General features: G+C 36.4%; 1 protein-coding gene across 16 annotated transcripts in view; it reads left to right on the top strand.

Annotated features, from left to right (window-relative positions):
- Positions 1–21137, top strand: part of PCDH15 (protocadherin related 15) — a 739593-nt gene that overhangs the window by 25649 nt on the left and 692807 nt on the right. The gene's annotated exons all lie outside the window — the stretch shown is intronic.

The raw sequence follows: 21137 nt of genomic DNA, 5'->3' as shown, positions 1-21137 counted from the left end.
TGCTTATATTTTCCCTTGGAATGGAAGATTCAAGAATAAGGGTGCTAATGCTTGAAATATTTCAAACCCTTTAATGTAGGGCTGTTGCATTTCTTCCTTTATATCCTTTTAAATTATTTCTATGAGGTTTTTTAAATATTTAAATGTAACACACACAAATATTAACTGAAATTTTATTAGAAACCAAAATATCTCATCTTCATCCTGATTAAGAAGATGGATTCTTAATGTGGCTAACATTTTAACTCATGAGGGCCAAACCATGCAGTTTAGTGTTTTAGAGACAAGATGCTTGGTTTTAAGAGCCCAAAATACGACATTGTTTCTCACTGAAAAAAAAAAAAAAAAAAGATGGATTGACATTTTCCCTCAGTAATGTCAAACAAAATTAATAATAAAATGGCACACATCCAATTAGATAGAATATAAGTGATGAAGAAACCAAAAATAACAATTTTGTTTTAAACTGGCTTCTTTAGGATAAATGAGGAGAAATGAATAATCAGAGGATTCATGTTGAACGAATCTATCTGTATTTAAGAAGAAAATATAGGGCACCTGGGTGGCTCAGTGGTCGATCATCTGCCTTTGGCTCAGGGCATGATCCTGGGGTCCTGGAATTGAGTCCAGCATCAGGGTTCCCACAGGGAGCCTGCTTCTCCCTCTGCCTGTGTCTCTGCCTCTCTCTCTGTGTCTCTCATGAATAAATAAATAAAATATATTTTTTAAAAAAAGAAAATATACATGAATCCTTGAAAGGAACTTTCACTTGCTACTTTCTCTTTATCACTTTAGCATGCAGACTTAAAGGCCTGCTTTTAAGGGTTGGTGTGCCTAGTGCTCATTTACTGAAATCAGAAATAGTCATTTCTAGTCATCCACAGTTCATACATGATGCTGTGATAGATGGGAGAAAACCAGTAAGGATTCTGTGACAGCTAATGGCAAACCACTATCAAAAATGGATATAATTCTATACCCTTCATAGCTGGAATTTAATAGATGTGCTTTTATAATTATTTTAGGATGTTAAAATTCAGCTTTACTGAAGGTTGTATGAATAACTATTGACCATATAATTTTTCTGTGATTAATTGCACTTGTAAATAATCAATAAAGTAGTATAGTGCATTATATTTTTACTTGTTTTCCCAGAACAGGTAATATGGTAGAATTCATTCACTTTAGTGATAGTTATTGTTCCCTTTAAGTCAAAATAAATTATAGAATCTAACAAAAAATTGAAGGCATATAATGAAAATTTCAGGAATACAACCAAAATTAATAATCTACTGAAAGTCTTTATGATTTGAGTGGATTAGTTTTGTTTCTTTTTTTAATGCAGGATTATTTCATCCTGGTTTTGACCATTTGATTGTCCAATAGATATTCAGTCCCATCTCTAAAATTATAATAGCCATCATCCCGCTACATTCCTTTATTTATTCACCTTTCTAATTGTGTAAGCCAAGAAGCAACTTGTATCTCCTGCCTCCTATTCTACATAGTAGTTCTGTTGATTATACTCGTTAGCTATTTATTTCATCAGTTCCTTCCTACGGGCTTTGCTATTTGGTTAAGATTCCATGTTCTATTATTGTGACAAGCACAGCAGTCTCCTAGATGGTCTCACTGCCTCATAAAACGTTACTGTTTTCATAGAGTAATCTTCTGAAAAATAAACACAAAAAAAGGAATTTAAAAATGGTTAAATCTATGAGCCTGGTCTATGAAGTATTCCATGTTCAAACTCACCTACTCAAAGTTAACCTGATTAACATACATATCAATCAAGAGTTACTCAAAGAAAACATACATATGATGCCTCGATGTTTTTCGTAGAGTTTGTCCAGCATCTTGTTCATCTGTAAAAAACCATCTCAAGGGGCAGCTGGGTGGCTCAGTCAGGTAAACATCTGCCTTCACCTCAGGTCATGGTCCCAGGGACCTGGGATTGAGTCCCACACTGGGCTCCCTGCTCAGTGGGGAGTATGCTTCTCCCTCTTTCCTTCCCCTCATTCGTGCTCTTTCTTTCACTCTCTCTTAAATAAATATATAAAGTCTTTAAAATAAAACAAAACAACAGCTCCGGAGTCTTTCCCTAGAAGCTTTCCTTTGTCTCCATTCCTTGCAGAATTATTGACTCTCTGCTCCATCTGCCTACTTTGCCTTGAAAGCAACATAACATTTATTATACCAGATAACTCATCTGTTTTCCCAAATGGACTATCCAAACCTTTAAGCCAGGAACTGGGTCATATTTATCTTTATAGATGGGTATGTTGTAGGAAGTTTACTCTGTAACCTAGTGTGGCTTAAAGGACTACTTATTTTGCCTGTTGGCTTGGCTATTAGCCTTCCATAAAAGATGTCTTCCATCTGTTTGAGCTAATATCTCTAGGGTTGGAATTGTGAAATTGCTTATTATTTGTACCTGTCCTCTCTAACTGACCCTTCAACATGGATTCAGTTCTTGTTACCACTCTGCCCTCCTGGACGTGATTTTTTAGACTGATCCTTTTTCTCAAGGCTTTCAGTATTCAGGCCTGACAACATGGCCATTAAATCCATTTTCACTTCTATCTAAAACTCAGCCTGAGTCTCATTCCATGGTTTAGATCAATTGCACATCCACAAGTATCCCAGTAAGGATGTGTTGAATGAGTTAATGGTGAGATGAGACTATATGTGTGTTTAAAAATATCTCAATGCCTAAATATTTTCCTTGATTCCAGAAGCAATGCTCTAGAAGCTTTGTTTTTTTTTTTCTTTTCTTTGTAAGATTTTATGTATTTATCAGAGAGAGAGAAAGACAGGGAGAGAGAGAGAGAGAATACAATCAGGGGAGGGGCAGAGGGAGAGGGTGATAATCTCCAGCACACTCCCAGCTGAGCACTGAGCCCGGTGTGGGGCTCGATCCCATGACCCTGAGATCATAAGCTGAGCTGAAATCAAGAGTCAGATGCTCAGCCGACTGAGCCACCCAGGCGCCAAGAAGCAATGCTATTTTTCACCGTTTAAAAATATCTCTCTTCCAGTACATAAACAAGAAGAAAAATAAATCATTTATACTCTGAGTTTATCTTTTCACTCATTCCTCTAAGAGAAAACTGCACAGATATCAAATCCCCAGTTTTATTTTTTAGACACACTTTATGACATTGCAAACATTGAGTACAGATAACAAACAATAATAATTAATCAAAGTTGATTTAGTTTGCCTGAAGCATGTCTGTGAGAAAATGACACAGCGAATGTTCTCATAAAAATGTGTTGCTAATGTGTCACTGAAATACAAGACTAAAACCAAAGATGAAGGAGTTCCCCTGCACATATCTTTTGTGTCAACCTTTTCTATTGGTTGATTTCTTTCCCAGGTCTTGATGATTTCTTTTCCCTACAAATGACAGTTTATGTTTATAACATTCTGGATTTATTATATTTCCATCCAACTCTTTATCCCTTCTCTTTTTGTCTGGCCAAGGTCAGCATTAGAAGAAAAGAATACTCAAAGACAGAGGCTGACTTCCATGAAAAAATACTGATGATAAAACTCCTCGCTTTGCCATAATTGAGGAATCTTTGTGAAATATTGGGCCCCTAATGGAGAAATTAGTATGTTTAACCAGCAACATGCTGTGGAGGTGGCAAAAACATGTGCCATCTTGTTTGTGCCAGTGGAATGTTCTCTTCACTTTCTTCCAACATGCTGGCCATCAGCTCCTAACATCCTCTCAGGAAGAGCCTCTATTGCTACTTGGGAAAAGGCGAAAGGTGGCCCTAATTGCATGCAAAGGAACCCCATGCTCTTCATCTTCATAGGAGGCAGAGAGTGAACTGTTTAACCTTGCCAACTGTTTGGTTTGTGAGTTTCTGATCAAAGATAGTGTATGTAATGGCATATATTCAATGTGAAAAGTTGTCACAAAGAGACCACATAGGTTAAAAAGGAGGACTTTTTTTTTTTTTTTATCTATAATCTACCCAATGTCAGAGTTCTCCATATATTAGGAAAATGTGTTGCTTTCTAGGCAAAACTCTTTAATCTCTGCTTTTCCAGTCATAACCCCCTTCAAAGATTAGGGCAAAATTCCATTAATCTGTGAAAATATGTATCTCTCAATTATATTAAGGAAAGCCAAATGACTTGGTCACTAGGATGCATGCATATGGCAGCTAATAATTTTAATTTGTAATTTCAAATTGATTGTTTTTCTACAAAAGAGTTAATTTAAAAGCTGCTAAGATATGCCCCACCTATTTGGTCACCATTCAACTTAGATCTTCCACTCAAACTCAGGTTATAATTATTAATTTGTAGAAGTAAAATTTAATAAATATTAAAAATATTAAACTAGTCTAGGTCTGTGAAAGAAAACACACACACACACACACACACCCCTGTATAATATACCTACATAATTTTTCAAATGCAGGCAAGGCAATGGTAAATGAGAATAAAATTAGTATTGTCTACACCACAACAATTCATAAGGCCAATTTTTGAAAGTGTTATAACAATCATTAAGGAAATATGGACTCTTTATGAACTTTACATTTTACTAATTCTTTAATAGCCAGATATATATTTTGAATCCTACTAATTATTCATTAATTCACCAATTTATTCATTCAGCAGGTAAAAACATATATCTTTTGGATCCTGTCATATAATGTAGTAGGTAGAAAGATAATAGGGCTTATGAATGATCACAAATTACTATTGTCCAGAGTTTTTACTAGACTCTTCACATTCATGAATATGTAATTCTGATTAAAATTTTGTAAACACCTGAGGCTTATGGACACTCTGTAATCCAGGCTTATCATTTGAGACAGCCAAGATACAAAGGAAGGTGCATCTTACTCTGAAGCCCTTAATATTCTACTGCAAGCCACAATAAGCATCTCTCTCTGGTTGCTTGCAAATGTGTTCCATAAGTATTGGCACTAAACAAACAAAAACCAAAAAAGAGTAGACTCATGTTCACATAATAAGATTCTCTGTGGTTACAGTTTTTTTTTAAACCACATCTATTAAATATAATTTAAGGCTAGATGATTTAAAAATTCTATTTCAACCTAAAAATATTATTCACTACATCCATTCAATTACAATTTGGAATCCATTTGAGTTTTACAAAGTAAAGTTTAGCAAAGTAAAATATTTATATTTTGTTTAAGCATTTTAATTATGAATTACTAAATACCACTTTTCTTGGGAAATAAGGATTTTTTAGCGTGTAATAGACTCCCTATTTTTAAGATTCTCTTCTACATTTATAAATATATTCTACATGATTTAGTTAAAGGGGCATAATTTTCCCTGTGATTATTTAGTGTTGTTTTTATTCCTGCTAAAACATCAGTAAAAGCTCAATGTATCTTTTCCCAAACAATGTAAAATAGAGTAAAAAAAAATGCAAATACAACTATATCCCTAAAGTTATACATGAGATAACTTGTATAAATGGGGCACGGTGGATGTGTGCAGAGCTTTACCACCAAAACCCCCGCAGAGTGCAAGGCTGGTGAACAACCTGGGACTTGTGTTTTACTCTGGTGTATGGCATTTACTTTGAAGGGTAGGGCTGCAATCAGCAATGATAGGGAAGAAGTCAACACAAAGTAGAAACTGGTCCACCTAGAACAGACTACTGCAAAGTCAGACAGGGAATGTAAAATCAATCGAACCCAACTGTGAATAATGAGACTGATGAGACTGGACTTTATTCTGAGCTAATGGGAATCCAGGAGGTATTCAGGAGAAGAACTAACCTGAAAAACTGTGTGATGTTTGAAGAAAATGTATCTGAGGGTAGTAAGCAAGTCTCATCAGGTCTTGGGAGGCTGAAAGTCAGGAAACTGCTTTGAAGGAGACCATGGGGATGAGGTTGTGGGAGGCCCTGGTGGAGGCAGGGATGGAGAGAGATACTGTAGAGGAAACAGCCAGGAGGTCAAGTAACGGGGGAAGAGCACAGAGACTCAGATCACACTGACAGTAGACAGTTGGATTTGTAGTAATGGAAGGATTTGAAGCACTGTGATACCAACCTACCCAGTAGGTTCTGTTGCTCAGGACACGTGGAAAACACAGATGAAAGTCTTGTCAGTGATCATTGATCTTCCCAAGTCCTGGGCATCAGTAAGTTCTCAGTGGCACTCTATTCCCCTGGAGCTGCAGGCTTCCCTTCAGAGACACAAAAGCCGAGGACATGGGACATGTAGTGGCCTGGGACCTCCCCTTCCCCCCCCACATACACCCTCCAGCAGGAACAGCCAGCATTGGCCTTGATGGGTAGGTGCCCTCAGGCAATATGAAGACAGGAGCTCCTGTCCCTCCTGGGCAGCAGTGGACTCTGCCAACCTATCTCTTTCTCTAATTCCCTGCCCCATGGCTGCACCCCCATCACGTGTCCCTTCCCCTCTCTTTTCACCCCCCTACATTTTAGTTTGTATTAAATTTTATGTGTGGCTCATCATTGATTGACTATCCTGTCTTTCTTATCAGATGGGTGTTTCCAACCAAGCAAGGTTGAGATTGCTCAGAGCAGATTGGGATTTGGGTGGAAAAGATGAATGGGGAGAAAGCAGAAATATTGCACTACTGAAGAGAAAAAAAAAAAAATATATATATATATATATATAGATTAAAAATTAAAAAAATGGATAGTTACTGAGTGTTTACATGCAAAGGAAATAAAAGATATCAGATATTTTCCATTGTCTGGATAAAGAAGATGAGATGATCTGCACAGAATGTCTGGCTTTAGGTGGATGAGAGAATTCAGAAAAATGGGTCCCTACAAATCTCATATTTTGTGAAGTCCTTCTAAATGTAGTTATCCTGCATATCATCTTGATTTTATCATACAAAGTAGACTTTCCCTACAAAATAATCTTGGAGAGGTATGTAAATATCAGCATATTTAATAAATTGAACCAGTCAATATACACTGAGGGATGCATTTTATTATTAATAGTAATTATTACTACTAGCACAATGTTTGGAAGGTCACTAACGAATACTTGTTCATTTACTTGAAATAGTGCATTAATCCCTTTTAAGATAAATGTTGCTTTTGTTACATAAATACACTCAAATTCAGCTCTTATGAATGAATCAGATTTATGTTCTCAGGGTTTATTTAAAATGAACTCAGCTATATCATTTAAAATAAATAATAGTTTTCTTTACACACACAGTAAACCTTTGGGGACATAATTAAATCTGCTATTTTGATGTTTTTTAAAGAAAGGATGTATTTTTCTCTTTATTGAGTATTCAGAGATTGACATTTTTATTCTTTTATGATAAAATTAGTATTTAGATCTTTCTTTTTTTTTTTTAAGGAAAGCATGGCAGATTGTTTAATGAATAGATTTTTAATAGAGGGAAATAATAGAAACATCGTATGGATAATATTTCCCTTAGTATGGCAATGGCATTAGTACAGACTGCTCTTTCTCTTGAAGGCATAATTCTATTCAAAATACAAGTAATCCTACAGCGTATGTAGGAAATATATAAACATACAGATAATATAATGTTATGGTTTTAAAAGCTATGCTGTGCTGTTATGACTGTTGTAATTATATATTAATAAGACCAATTTTTGACTCAATTTTCCAGGGGTATCTACCATAAAATGTGGTTTTCAGCTTTCCCAAGAAAGCAGAAAGTAATGGCATTCAAAGATTTAAATATGCTGATGCAGTCTTCTTACTGAAGGTGATCTGGAGTATTTAGTATCCGGGACCTTCACAGAAGAGTAAAAAAAGAATCAGTTTTAAAATGCAACCTAAAAAAAATTAAAAATAAAAAAATAAAAAAATTAAAAAATAAAAAAAATAAAAATAAAATAAAATAAAATAAAATAAAATAAAATGCAACCTATACTTTACATGATCATTTTACATGTTTTACCTGATCGTTTCCCCCCAAACTGTGTTTGGGCTCAATTTATAAGACTAGAAATAACAGAATCATTTTACCATCTTATATCCACCTACTAGAATAAATCCATTGTATCAGATTTTTCCTATATGACCTGTGATTAAAAAGTAATAAGATGGGTATTTTATCAGAATTTTCTGCATGATTTTTCCATTGCTCTATAATTATAACGTACGGGTGCGTGGGTGTCTCAGTTGAGCGTCTAACTGTTGACTTCAGCTCAGTTCATGATCTCAGGGTCATGAGACCCACGCTCCCAGTCAGGCTCTGTGAGTCTGTGCTGAGTGTAGAGCCTGCTTGGGACTCTGTTTCTCTCTCTGACCCTTTCCCCAATCTCCCCAATCTCTCTCTCTCTCTCAAATATTAATAATAATATAATTATGTCATAGGTTCACAGTATGATTCCCTCCACCATATTTTTAAATCTATGTATATCCAAAATAATTTTCCTAGAGCAGAGGTCAGCAAACATTTTCTGTAAAAACCAGAGTAAATCACTTAGGCTTTGCAAGCTAGATGGTCTCTGCTGCAATGACTCACCCTCCCCTTGTAGCATGAAAACTATCAGCACTGCATGAAGGAGTGGACAAGACTATGAATTTTGAAGTTAGAATTTTTTTTCATCTTTCTTTCTTTCTTTCTTTCTTTCTTTCTTTCTTTCTTTCTTTTCTTTCTTTTTCTTTTTCTTAATAATAAATTTATTTTTTATTGGTGTTCAATTTGCCAACATACAGAACAACACCCAGTGCTCATCCCATCAAGTGCCCCCCTCAGTGCCCGTCACCCATTCACCCCCACCCCCTGCCCCCCTCCTCTTCCACCACCCCTAGTTCATTTCCCAGAGTTAGGAGTCTTCATGTTCTATCTCCCTTTCTGACATGAAATTTGAATTTTAAGTAATTTTCACTTGCCAAGAAATATTAGTCTTGCTTTGATTTTTTTCCCCAACTATGTGAAAATGTAAAAACTATTTTTATTTTATTGGCCATGCAAAAATCAGGCAGTGGACTGGATTTGTCCAGGGGGTTGTCATTTGCCTAATCCTGTCCTAGATCACACCATCAGCAAACCTGCTCTTAGAAGATCTGTCATGGCTTAGAAGGATGCACATTCAGACCTGGAGAGGAGTACCAGTGTGAACTAGAGGGATATTGTAAACTCGGTCCATGCAGCAAGGACTCCAAGAAGGAGAGCATAAATTGTGACAGTCCAGAGAATTAAATGTAATAATTTACTTAAAAGTGAGGTGTAACGGTAGGGTTGCATGCTGGATCCTCGTTTTGAAGTCCCTGTTTGGTGGGAGCCAACACCTCTGGTCAGAATCCCTTCCCCTGTGCTTTCCCCACTCCCCGGACTTGCTGAAGCATGAGCCATGGGCTACAAGAGTCCACGGGGATGGACACCCAAGAGGCAAAGTGTATTCTCATCAGTTTTACTAGGTGCAATAATTGTGTTAAATTCCTCAACCTTCAAGACTTCTCTCAATGCCACTGGGAACCCACCCCTGTTTGTCTTCCATTTCTTCTCTTATCCCAATCAATGAATATCACCCCTCCTTTCTTTATTTAGAAGGTTTTGGTTCTTTTTTTTTTTTTTTTAAGGTTTTGGTTCTTATAGACAGATACTAATTAGCAATCTGCCATGCAAGAGAGGTGAGGAATTCTTATTTTATGTCTTTTTAAAGTGGTAGATTCTGAGGAGGCAGGGCCGATCCTAGTATCTGTCAATTTTCTCCCAGAGACGATTTAACTGGATTAAACCTATAAAATGAAATGTGAAAATGTTCTAGATTCTTAACTATTAATATTGAAGATTTATGCTTAGCTTTCTTTTCTCTCTTTAACGAGAAGATTTCATTAAAGTTAGAAATAATTAACATCATGAACCAAAAGATCAATTTTATGAATTTCATATTAAAGGGGCACTTTGGTGGCTCAGTAAGTTAACATCTGACTCTTGATTTTTGGCTCAGGTCGTGATCTCAGAGTCATGAGATCAAGCCCCTCATCAGGCTTTCTGCTGAATGCAGAGCCTGCTTGAGATTCTCGTTCCCTCTCCCTCTTCCCCTCTCTCTGCTTGTGAGCTCTCTCTCTCTCAAAAAAAAGAGATTTAAAAATTAAAATTTCATATTACATATTTCTTTTTAATGAACATTTCCATTTGATACTTTGATATTTCCATGGAGTTCTGTTTTATCATTTTCCCTTTTATCTACAGATTTTTTTTTCATATAGAATAACATTACTGATACCTCCATATAAAGTGACCTCTGTGTATACACTCATTTATAATTCTTCATAGTATAGTTATTTCAACACCAAAGAGCTGGGGTCTTTTTTTTTTTTAAAGCACATTCTTTCATAACATTTCAACACAACGACTTATTCTAAATGTAGAAATAGGTCACATGTGGCAGCTCATGATTTCACCCAGCCCATATCTGGGTGCATCCACACACATGCTCAAGTGGGTAACACCTGTTATTAGAACACATATGTTTGCTTACATACAGGAGAGACAATGACATACCATAAATTATAATCACTGCATTCATAGTGCTGCATTTGCTGATCTCTTACTCTATGCCAGATATCATGTTAAGTACCCCGCTTGCATTCTTATTTGGGGCTCACAGCCATTTGGTTGGTTGAAAAATAAACAACTTTATAAGCATTTCTTCCTTCTTCGTCATTAATGAGCTCACTTGAAATATTTCCCTGCCTCTGCCCCTCAGTGTATGTCCTAGCGTGAGGCTGGCCAGCTGTGACTATTGGCATACAGGAAATGCACCAAACAAGGAAAGAGCTGAACCCAATGGAGCTATTGTTATAGCCTGAATATCACTTTAGGAAGAATGTGTGTGTTCACTGACCCAGCCAAACAGATGCTCATGCGGTTGGATTGATAAATACAGTTCAATCTCAAATACCCATGTATTATGTGCATATAAATAATTAGCCTACAGCAAAACTAGAGATACTAAATGTATGTTACTTGTTCTCATATAATGCAAAAATGACAGGAACTTAGAATATATTTATACTGGGAAATTGTTCCTACTGTAGATGAACTTCTGACCTGTTTGGTGCTACCAAAAACCTCAAAAGAAACACTCTCATTTCGGATGCCTGTTCGGATGACCTATAGCCTTTCTTCTAGCTCCTTATCCTCTTCCTTCTCTTGATATACCTTAAATTCTATTTTTACTTTATTTTTATCTTATTTTCATTGTTTTTGTTATTGAAGTACATGTGCCATACAGCGTTATATTAGTTTCAGGTTTACAACACAGTAAGTGTATAACTACCATCTGCCACTGTACAGCATCCGTACAATATCACTGACTATAATCCGTACAGTGTACTTTTCATCCCCGTGACTTATTTAGTTTTTTTTTTTTTTAAGATTTTATTTATTTATTCATGAGAGACACAGAGAAAGAAAGAGAGAGGCAGAGACACAGGCAGAAGGAGAAGCAGGACTCAATCCCAGGTCTCCAGAATCAGGCCCTGGGTTGAAAGCGGTGCTACACCACTGAGCCACCTGGGCTGCCCCACTTATTTAGTTTATAACTAGAACCTTCTACCTATTATTCATCTTCATCTGTTCCATTCATTCCCTACCTGCTCCCCTCTGGCAACCACCAGGTTGTATTTATGAGTTTGTTTCTGTTTTTTGTTTATTCATTTATTTTAGTTTTTAGATTCCACATTCAAGAGAAATCGTATGATATTTGTCTTTCTTTTATTTATTTCACTTAACAAAGTACCCTCTCGAGCCATCCATATTGTCACAAATGGCAAGACTTCATTTTTTTTTTTTTAATGAAAGAGTTATATTCCACATCTTCTTTATCCATCCATCTATCAAGGGATATTTACTTGGGTTGCTTCCATATCTTGTTTATCGTAAATAAGGATGCAATAAAATTAGGGTACATGTATATTTTCCAAATTAGTGTTTGTATTTGCTTGAGTAAAGAGTCAGTAGTAGAATGACTGGACCATGCCATATTTTTATTTTGAATTCTATGAGGAACCTCCAGACTGTTTTCCACAGTGGCTGCACCAGTTTGCACTCCCACTAACAGTGGATGAGGGTACCTTTTTCTCCACATCCTCACCAACGCATTATTTACTGGTTTTTCTTTTTGTTTTTGTTTGGTGTTTCTTTTGTGTGTTTTTTTGGTTTTGTTGTTGTTTTTGATTGTTAGTCATTCTGACAGGTATGAAGTGATAACTCATTGAAGCTTTGATTTGGATTTCTCTGATGATGAGTGATATTGAGCATCTTTTCATGTATATGTTGACCATCTGCATGTTTTTTGGGAAATATATCTCTTTATATCCTCTGCCCATTTTTTAATTAGATAAATTGTATTTTTGATGTTGAGCTATGTAAGTTTCTTATACATTTTAGATATTAACCCCTATTGGATATATCATTTGCAAATACCTTCTACCATTCAGTAGGTCTTTTTCCATTGTATATTCTGGATTCCTTTGTTATAGATTATTTGACCGTATAATCACAGATTATTTTTGGATTCTCTATTCTGTTTGGTTGATCTATGTGTCTATTTTTTGTGCTAGCACCATGTGGTTTTGATTACTGCAGCTCTGTAGTGTATCTTGAAGTCTGGGATTGTGATATGTCCAGTTTTGCTCATCTTTCTCAAAGTTGCTTCCCCCCCCCTTTTTTTGGCTTTTGAGTATCCATACAGATTTTAGGATTATTTCTTCTAGTTCTGTGAAAAATGTTATTATTCTCCTTGCTATTCAGTTCATTTTCTTTTTATCTTGATTCTGCTTTATTATGAATAATAATGATAAGTTACATTGTATACTTCATTGCTTATTACTATATAGATTTATAATCTCTCATTTTCTCACTTAGATGAATTCCAGGTACCATGTCACAAAGTTTTAGCTATATGGACCTATGATGTAGTCATTTTCCACATGTATAGTAAAGGGTAAAGTGTAGGTTCTGTTTATATTAATATGATTTATTTCTGAGTAAGATAGTTTCTTAAACACAAACTTACTACTATTGAAAAGCAGGTCACATATAGGTTATGTAATTAAGAAATTGCTAAATATGTCATCTTGAGGATCCAACATTTTATTTGTGAGTTGTTCAGTGGCTACCATGACACTAGAAATAATTGTGCTAATACTCTCAAGTCATTCATGGACTTTAATAAATACCCCTGCTTTTAAAGTTGCAATGAAACTGAATTTGCAATAATGATTTATTAGAATCAACTAGGTTTTCTCTTTTATGCTGAACTTAAACAAATGATAGGTCTAGAAATGTCATTTTACAAATAAAAGATATACTTTGAAATGACAAATTTTGTTAATTGAAATAGGCATCCACTGCACATTAAAATTGAGAATAAATACTTTAATGCTATAGAAAATAGGCTGTATGCATCCAAACACACCTTAAGATCATGTAGTTAAATTTGTTACAAATACAGATCCCTTGGGTCTTGTCCCTACAGGTTCTTGTACATCTTCAGGGGGATTGGGACCTGTAAGTAAACAAATGTTCTTGCTGGCCTGTCTATGCATCATCATTTGAGGAGATGTGAATTCGGTGACATAATTCAAAGACATAATTTGTATTAAAATTAATTAAATTCCCTATTTAAAAATCCAGATTTCTGTGTCCAATCAAAAATACTGTTTTATAAATCTGCAGTGGTGCCCATGAACATGTATTTTAATAAATACAGGTGATTCCAACATTGCAAATTCATTCACCTACTCTGAAAAATCAGGACCTACTTGGAACAAATCTGTTCAAATAATCCCAAACCTATTAAATTGTAAGGCCTCCCCAAGGAGCTTCCATGATTTTACTCATTTTTAAATGAGTAAATGAGTAAAATGAGGTTGTCATTGTTTTGTTTTGTTTTGTTTTGTTTTGTTTTGTTTTCCTCTCTCTCTCTCTCTCTCTCTCTCTCACACACACACACACACACAATTCTTTTTTCTATTAGGATTCCTTTAATTCAGGTTCAAATACTGGAAGGCTGAATGTTGATTCCACCCACAGATGTAGTTTTAGAATATTTTTTTATTCTATGTTTTTAAATTTTTTGCCTACTCAGTGTTTGTGTCTAAACTGAACCAACTGTTAAAGCCTTGTGCATGCATACACACACACATGCACACACACACACTAGATTTATTTCCTCTCTTTAAATATATGAGATAATTTGATAATGCTGAGCCTGCAGTAGTATATGCCAATAATTTCTGAGTAGAAGCCACCTGCTTTAAACAGAGTGATACACGTGGTTTACCAGTACTGCTACCAGTACCACTCCTTGTAATTTCTCTGACACAGAGACTACATATCTATGACCATTTCTCATTGGAAATATTTTTTTTTTGAGAAGCTTCTTTCTGTGCTCCCATTACTATAAAAAATCATAGACCATAAAATTGGACAGAAAAATGCGAATTTCAAGGATATGGGAGGAGATCATTTTTTACGATTGTAACAATATTTTATGTGTTTATTTTATAAACCTGAAATACTTCACCCATTTTGTTACCTGTCGGCATCTGAGTTTGCAAGTTTCGGTTTATGTGTTTTCCCTCTTAGCCGTATGAAGATCTTTGCTGTTTTGATGCAGATGCAGATTATGCCAGATTCATCTCTGTGGACCATGCGACAGGCTAACTATTAGTACCTGAATTAGAATAGATGCACATATGGGTTTCAATGATTAATCACATTGTATAAAACTTTTTATCAATATTATATGTGGCATAAATCCAATTTTTTTCAAATGATTTTCATGTTCGTATTTCCCAATCTGTTAGCTTGTCGTTTAAATGTTCTACTTCTTCTGGTTCTTATCCTGTTCCATAATTTCCATGTATTTCTCTTTAGTTAAAGGAGCACATGTTAAAAGAATCTGTCAAGCATACTTCCACATGGAACGTGTGGCATGTACAGAATAGCTATGTTCTGGCCCCCAACAAAAATCATCACTTCCTATTTTCCATTTAATGTGCTCAGTTCATATCACTCTACTGCTTACTCCAGTGGGTGTTTATTTTCATCTAATTCATATTATCTAATCACTCAGTGTGCTTGTTCTTTTAGGGGGGATAGCTACCCTCCAGTGTGCTTTTATCCGTACCATGACCAAGCATGAGGAATACTTAGCAAACTGTGTGAACGGAGAAATGCATGCCGAGCACCCAATAGCAAATAAATACATTAATATCCAAGCTCAAGTGGGCAGTAGCAAAAACAGTCACCATTTGCCTAGTACCTATTATATGCTTGGCGTTAGCCTAAGACATGTATGCACAGTTTCTCATTGGTCCTCACTACAGCTCTTCAACATGGTGACTTCTTCAGTGAGGAGGAGACACAGGTTCAGGAAGGGGTAGGACCAGTCAGCACCCAGAGAGGAGTGGTGGACTCTGATCCCAAACCTTGGCCCTGCCCCTCACTGCAGAGCAGTGAGACGTGGCCTCCTGGTGGCAGCTTCTGTGGACCAGTGTACAAGAAGTCAGGAGAGCACAGAAGCTGAGGAATGAGAAGGGCACCATGACAGGATATTCATGTTAGTGACCGAGCACCTTATCAGTACTTATTTTGTTTGAAGCTTTAGTATTTGGGTCCAATAGAGCAAGCAAGATTGTCATATGAAATCATTGTTTTGTGATTCTTTTAATTAAGAAAATTAGTCAAATTTAAGTGGTTTAAAACTTCCAAAAGAATAAAGTTCTGACTTTGCCAACCCTTAAAATTTAAGCTGTTTAAATTCCTTTAAATATTGCCTTAATACAAACACCTTAAAGATGAATGAAAACTTTCAACATTTCCCGTACTCTTTACATCTATTTTAAAAAGTTCTTAGAACCAGCAAAGTAGCATAGATTTGCTACTAGCAGGAAGTTGAGAAATCCTTGAATGATCTACATACAGGTAGTAAAACTCAAAATCCCTTCTGACCTCACAGCCCTTCTGGGCTAGTGATGGCTCAGGATTTTTAGTGTTACATTTGGGGAATTTCAAGAGCCATTTCTTGTTATACTAATATATAGTTAAAATCATATGCACACAACCGTAATACGACCTGAGCCGAAATCAAGAGTCTGATGTTAACTTACTGAACCACCCCAGTGCCCCAGGAGACAGTTAATGATAGAGAACAAACTTGGGGTTGTTGGAAGGAGCTGGGTAGGGATGGGCTCGATAGGATATTGGCATTAAGGAGAGCACCTATTGTGATGAGCACTGGGTGTTGTGTCTAAGTGATGAATCACTGAATTCTGCTCCTGAAACCAATTTTACCGTATATGTTAAGTAACTAGAATTTAAATAAAAACTTGAAATCAAAACAAAACACGGAAAATGACAAAACGAGGATCACAAATATTCAAAATAGAATTTTCACCTCTTCAACGTAAGAAACAATGTGATACTGTGTTCGTTTCATTTTGGCTTTTGTGCACTGTCCTTCACATTGGTTGTCTATGTCTTATATCTGTGGTTATTTATCCCATTTAGATATTTTGATAAAATTATACTTACAAAAATCTACAGAAGTCGTGCACCTGTGTTGTTCCATCCTAGAGCAACATTGCTATTTAAAGACCACAAACATCAGTGAACAGGATTTAGAAACAAAATGAAAGAAAATGAAAAAGAAAACAAACAAAAGTCATGTCCTTTGCTTGTACTTCTCAAATACTATATACCGTGTCCAGGAATGTGCCTTTCCAGTTCATTGTCATTCGCTGGGTCTCTTTGGTTCAGGTCACCTTCAGAAAGCTTCTCTCAGACCCCAAGCCCAAGGCCCCTCATTCTCCTGTCACTCTTCTTTTCTCATCATCTTTCTTATTGTAAGAAGCCCAGAAGGGGCACCTGGGTGGCTAGTCAGCTGAGTGACCCACTCTTGGTTTTGGCTCAGGTCATGATCTCAGGGTCATGAGATGGAACCTCATGTCTCTGTGCTCAGGGAGGAGTCTGCTTGAGATTTTTCCCTCTACCCCTCCCATTCATGCTCTAAATAAATCAAATCTTAAAAAAATAAAATAAAGCCCAAAAGACCCAACAGAGCAAAATATAACCCTACTCAGTGGGCAAAATAGTGGATAGATTGAGTAGGCTATCTGGGAATGTTTTGCCAAGAGAGGGCAAGGAAAGCCTGGGAGTGCTCTTAGCCACAGGGGCTGACACTGAGGGTAGGACAACTATACAGTTAACAGTATAGGCTTGAATCAACACAGACCTGTGTTTGAATCATACTCTGCAAGATAATAGCTTTGTGACCTTGCAAAAGTTAGCTTGTTGAAAATTTTTTTAAGATTTTATTTATTTATTCATAAGAGACAGTGAGAGAGAGAGGCAGAGACACAGGCAGAGGGAGATGCAGGCTCCATGCAGGGAGCCTGATGTGGGACTCGATCTTGGGTCTCCAGGATCACGCCCTGGACTGAAGGCAGTGCTAAACCGCTGAGCCACTGGGGCTGCCCACCTGTTGAATTTACATTTATGTTTTTAATTGTCAAATGGCTACAATGCACATTTGTCATGGAATTAGTATACATATAGAAGGGACTCATGTCAGTAAAATGTTTACACAGTCCTTTTACTATACACTCAGTATAAAAAAAAAATATATTTTTGAGTTTCCAAGTGTTTGGAAAACAACTTTGAGAGTGAGAGTTAAAATCAGAGGCCATACATAAAGCCAGAAGCTTTGAAGGTTTAAGAGCAAATGCATAGCATTGCTGAAGAGGTTCTTTGAGAGACTCAGGATCTTCCCGTAGAGCCCCGTCAGCTTCTGGAGCTATGATCTGACCAAGCTTGAACATGTTTCCTAGAAGGAAGAGGAGTGGCCCCAAAGGACATGGGGAAAACTAATGTAATAGGATAAGCATATAGGCAATAACTAATAATTTCTGCAGTGATTTAACCCCTGACACAAGCTCAGGATCACTGATGGAACTACCGATAAATACAAATGAAAATGAATTTTTTGAGACAAGCTTTAAAGGAATTACTTTAATGGCACAAGTATATGAACATAATAGAACTCCCTAAGATGTGTTAACCCAAATGTACCTATCTAATAAATTATAAATAGCTTTTGTCTTTACACACATTTTCTCTAGGGAGCAAATAGAGTTATTTACATTCTATAAATATTCAGTATTTCTTCAAAGTGTCTTCCTTACAAAAATGTTAAAATAATTTGGGAGGGGGGTGGCGGTTAAGAAAGCACATTGCTTTATACCCGCGTGTATAACCATGTGATTTATACAATAAACACAACCACTCTCGCAGTATATTTTCTGGATGTTAATAGCCGGAAATTTCTTTTAGTAGCAGCATTAATCAGTCAAGGATGGGTTATTTTATGGCCTTTAATGGCCTTTGTTGATAGATGGAGATTTTGTTTACAGATTATTCTTCATGGAACCGCCATACATTGCAAGCTATGTTTCTTAAGTGATGTTCTCAAAATACAAATTGCACTGCTGAGAATCTGTTCTCAGCTAAATTAAATTAGATAAATGCATTCTTTATGAAGCATAGGTAATGGAGCAGTATGCTAAAAATGCCTTTTCCTGAGACATTAGCGTGGAATGTCTTAAACATACAATTTTTCCTTAAGAAATATTTCTCTGCTTGTGTGCAAGTTTATGAGCCTCTTTGTTGTTGTTCCAGAGTAATTTATGTAGAATCCATAACATTTGAAGTTTACTTTATGATGTTTGACTATGATAATGGATATCCGCCTTCAGGTCACACATTACCGACAATTTTCATTTTTTAAAAATGAACAAAAACAGAAGTGCCAATTTATATTTTCCAAATGTTTTAATAATGTTGAATATACTGAGAGTGCAGTGGCAAGAGTTTTAATAATTGTCACAGTCAATGTTTTGTTTCACAGAGAATAATTGTTTATCGTACCTTTGAGGGCAACATTATTCACATGCTTCTAATACATTATTATTGTTCATCTGGGTTCTAACAATTTTTGCTCACATAAGCCTTGTGGATTGAGTACAAAATCTCAAAGTTTGAGTATGATTATATTGCTTCAGAATGCACTTTTATTTCCCAAACATAATGACTTTAAATCTCTACCTAGGGTTTTAATGTGGGTTTTTGTCATTGTCGGGATGGAAATCCACAACGGTAGAAATAAACGGTTGCACCACACTAAAGAAGTCATCCCTTCATTTAATTCAACGTGGAAGCTGGATTTTTAAGAGAATTTAAACACCTGGTTTCCCAATCCAACTAGATGGCATCATTTTATCCATGGCCTCTTCTCTTATTGTGAGTGAAGTTGTACACAGAGAGCCCCGCCTAGGCCAGAAGACCAGAACTGTGCTTGTCTGTCTTTTTTCTTTCTTTCTTTCTTTTTTTTTTTTTTAGCTCTATCACGGTTATATTCTTTGCCAAAGATAAAATATTTCCAGTTAAAATTTGTGTTTTGAAAATTCCAGTCATTTTGCAAGTTTTCTCTCAGAAACCAAAATGGCATGAGCGTAGCCTTTCCAAGGAGACGCGTGAAGTGCAGAAGTAAAGTGGTTAGTGGTGTCTGGCCTTCATCTCTGAATACCAGATTTAGGAAGGATTCTTTGCCCTAGGCAGTATAAACTTTTTAAAGTTACTATTGATTTTTTGGGATTTTCTCATTAATTCTAATATATATATTAAAATAATATAAATGTGAAAAGCTGTTACTCTCTAGTCCATCGTATTTCCTTACTGAATGCAAAATATTTTTATGCTAAAGCAATTCTAACACTAAGGATAAAGGTTATTTTTACTGACTCTGAAACTACAATAAACGGTGCATGCACACAAGTTGGTTTTTACAAAAAGTAAACATATGCTGGGATTTCGGGGGTCTTCGGGAACAGGGGCCTGCCGCTCTCATATGCTTTCCCACTCTTACGCTGCTCACTCATGCTTTTTCTGTATTTCATAATTTCACACACTGTTGTGTATTTGGTGAGGGCAGGGGAACAGGGAGAAGCAGGAAGTTTGCCCAAGGATCCTCAACCAGGAAAATCATTAAATTTAGATAAACCAGGTAGTTACATCCCATCCGTGGTATATTACATGCCGTCCACCTAAATTCTGTAATTAAATCCTTTAATTATTTTGTGACTAGATCAGTTCCATCCCATCATATATTTTATTTAGTGTATGTAAAAGTGTTTGTGAAGTGAAAACATTTAAAACAACTTATTTTCAGGCATTTTCAACATCATTTTTATTTTTAAAAATTGCACTAAATCTTAAAAATATAGATAAGCTGAACAACTGAAAGACCCTAGTACTATCTTAATATCTGTCTCTCTCTGTTATAATCTCTCTCTTTTTTGTTGTTTAATTCATTGACTTTTTATAGGTTTGGAAGCATGTGCCATTTGGCCTTAGTGTGAGGAGCCCCAGGAACTGTGGAAGGAGAGCTTCAGACCAGTTAAAAACGGAAAACAGAGCTTGTTAAGGCTCTTTTCACATATCACTGTTCCTCTCGTCCTTCCCTTAGAGACTCTCTTGTACTCTTGGTTTCTGATGTGACTTCCCCTTGAGTTCTAACCATCCATCCAACAATCTGTCGGTGTCCCCTGCCTCATTGTGAACAGACGGAGGTCACTTGACTTCTCCACTCACCTGATTTCTGGTCCCTTTTCCATACTGAGGGTCTTCATTGCTGATTCTGTTGGAGGGCATTCCTCATTTTTCTCCCTCCAATATAAACTCTGGCCTGTCCCCATCATCTTGACCCCGACCCTTTGTGTCCATGTCTAAGGCAGCTCACAGGTACCACACCATTTTGTCTTCCATTTCCTTCTGTTTTCTTCTGAGCAAGAGAGATGCTGATATGAGTGCCGACCAAGACATTGAACTGATTCTTGGGTGTCAACACTGAAAATGATTCTTGTCCTCTGTGAAGGGTTTCTGGCAGCACCTTTGGAGTGGTCAGGATATCTCCCTCTGTGTCCCCATCTGGGACTGGCACTCCCTGGCAGGAATCCCTCTGTCAGGAATCATCACACTGCCTTCTGGGGATGAGGTAGGCTACACCAAGAAGAAATCCCCAAAGAAATATGAACTGCACACACAACGTGATGAGCACTGGGTGTTATGTGCAACTGATGAACTATTG

Source organism: Nyctereutes procyonoides, unplaced genomic scaffold (assembly GCF_905146905.1).
Source record: "Nyctereutes procyonoides isolate TBG_1078 unplaced genomic scaffold, NYPRO_anot_genome, whole genome shotgun sequence".
NCBI lineage: Eukaryota > Metazoa > Chordata > Mammalia > Carnivora > Canidae > Nyctereutes > Nyctereutes procyonoides.
Note: the sequence above shows the minus strand (reverse complement) of the source record. Positions and strands in the feature narration are given on the sequence as shown.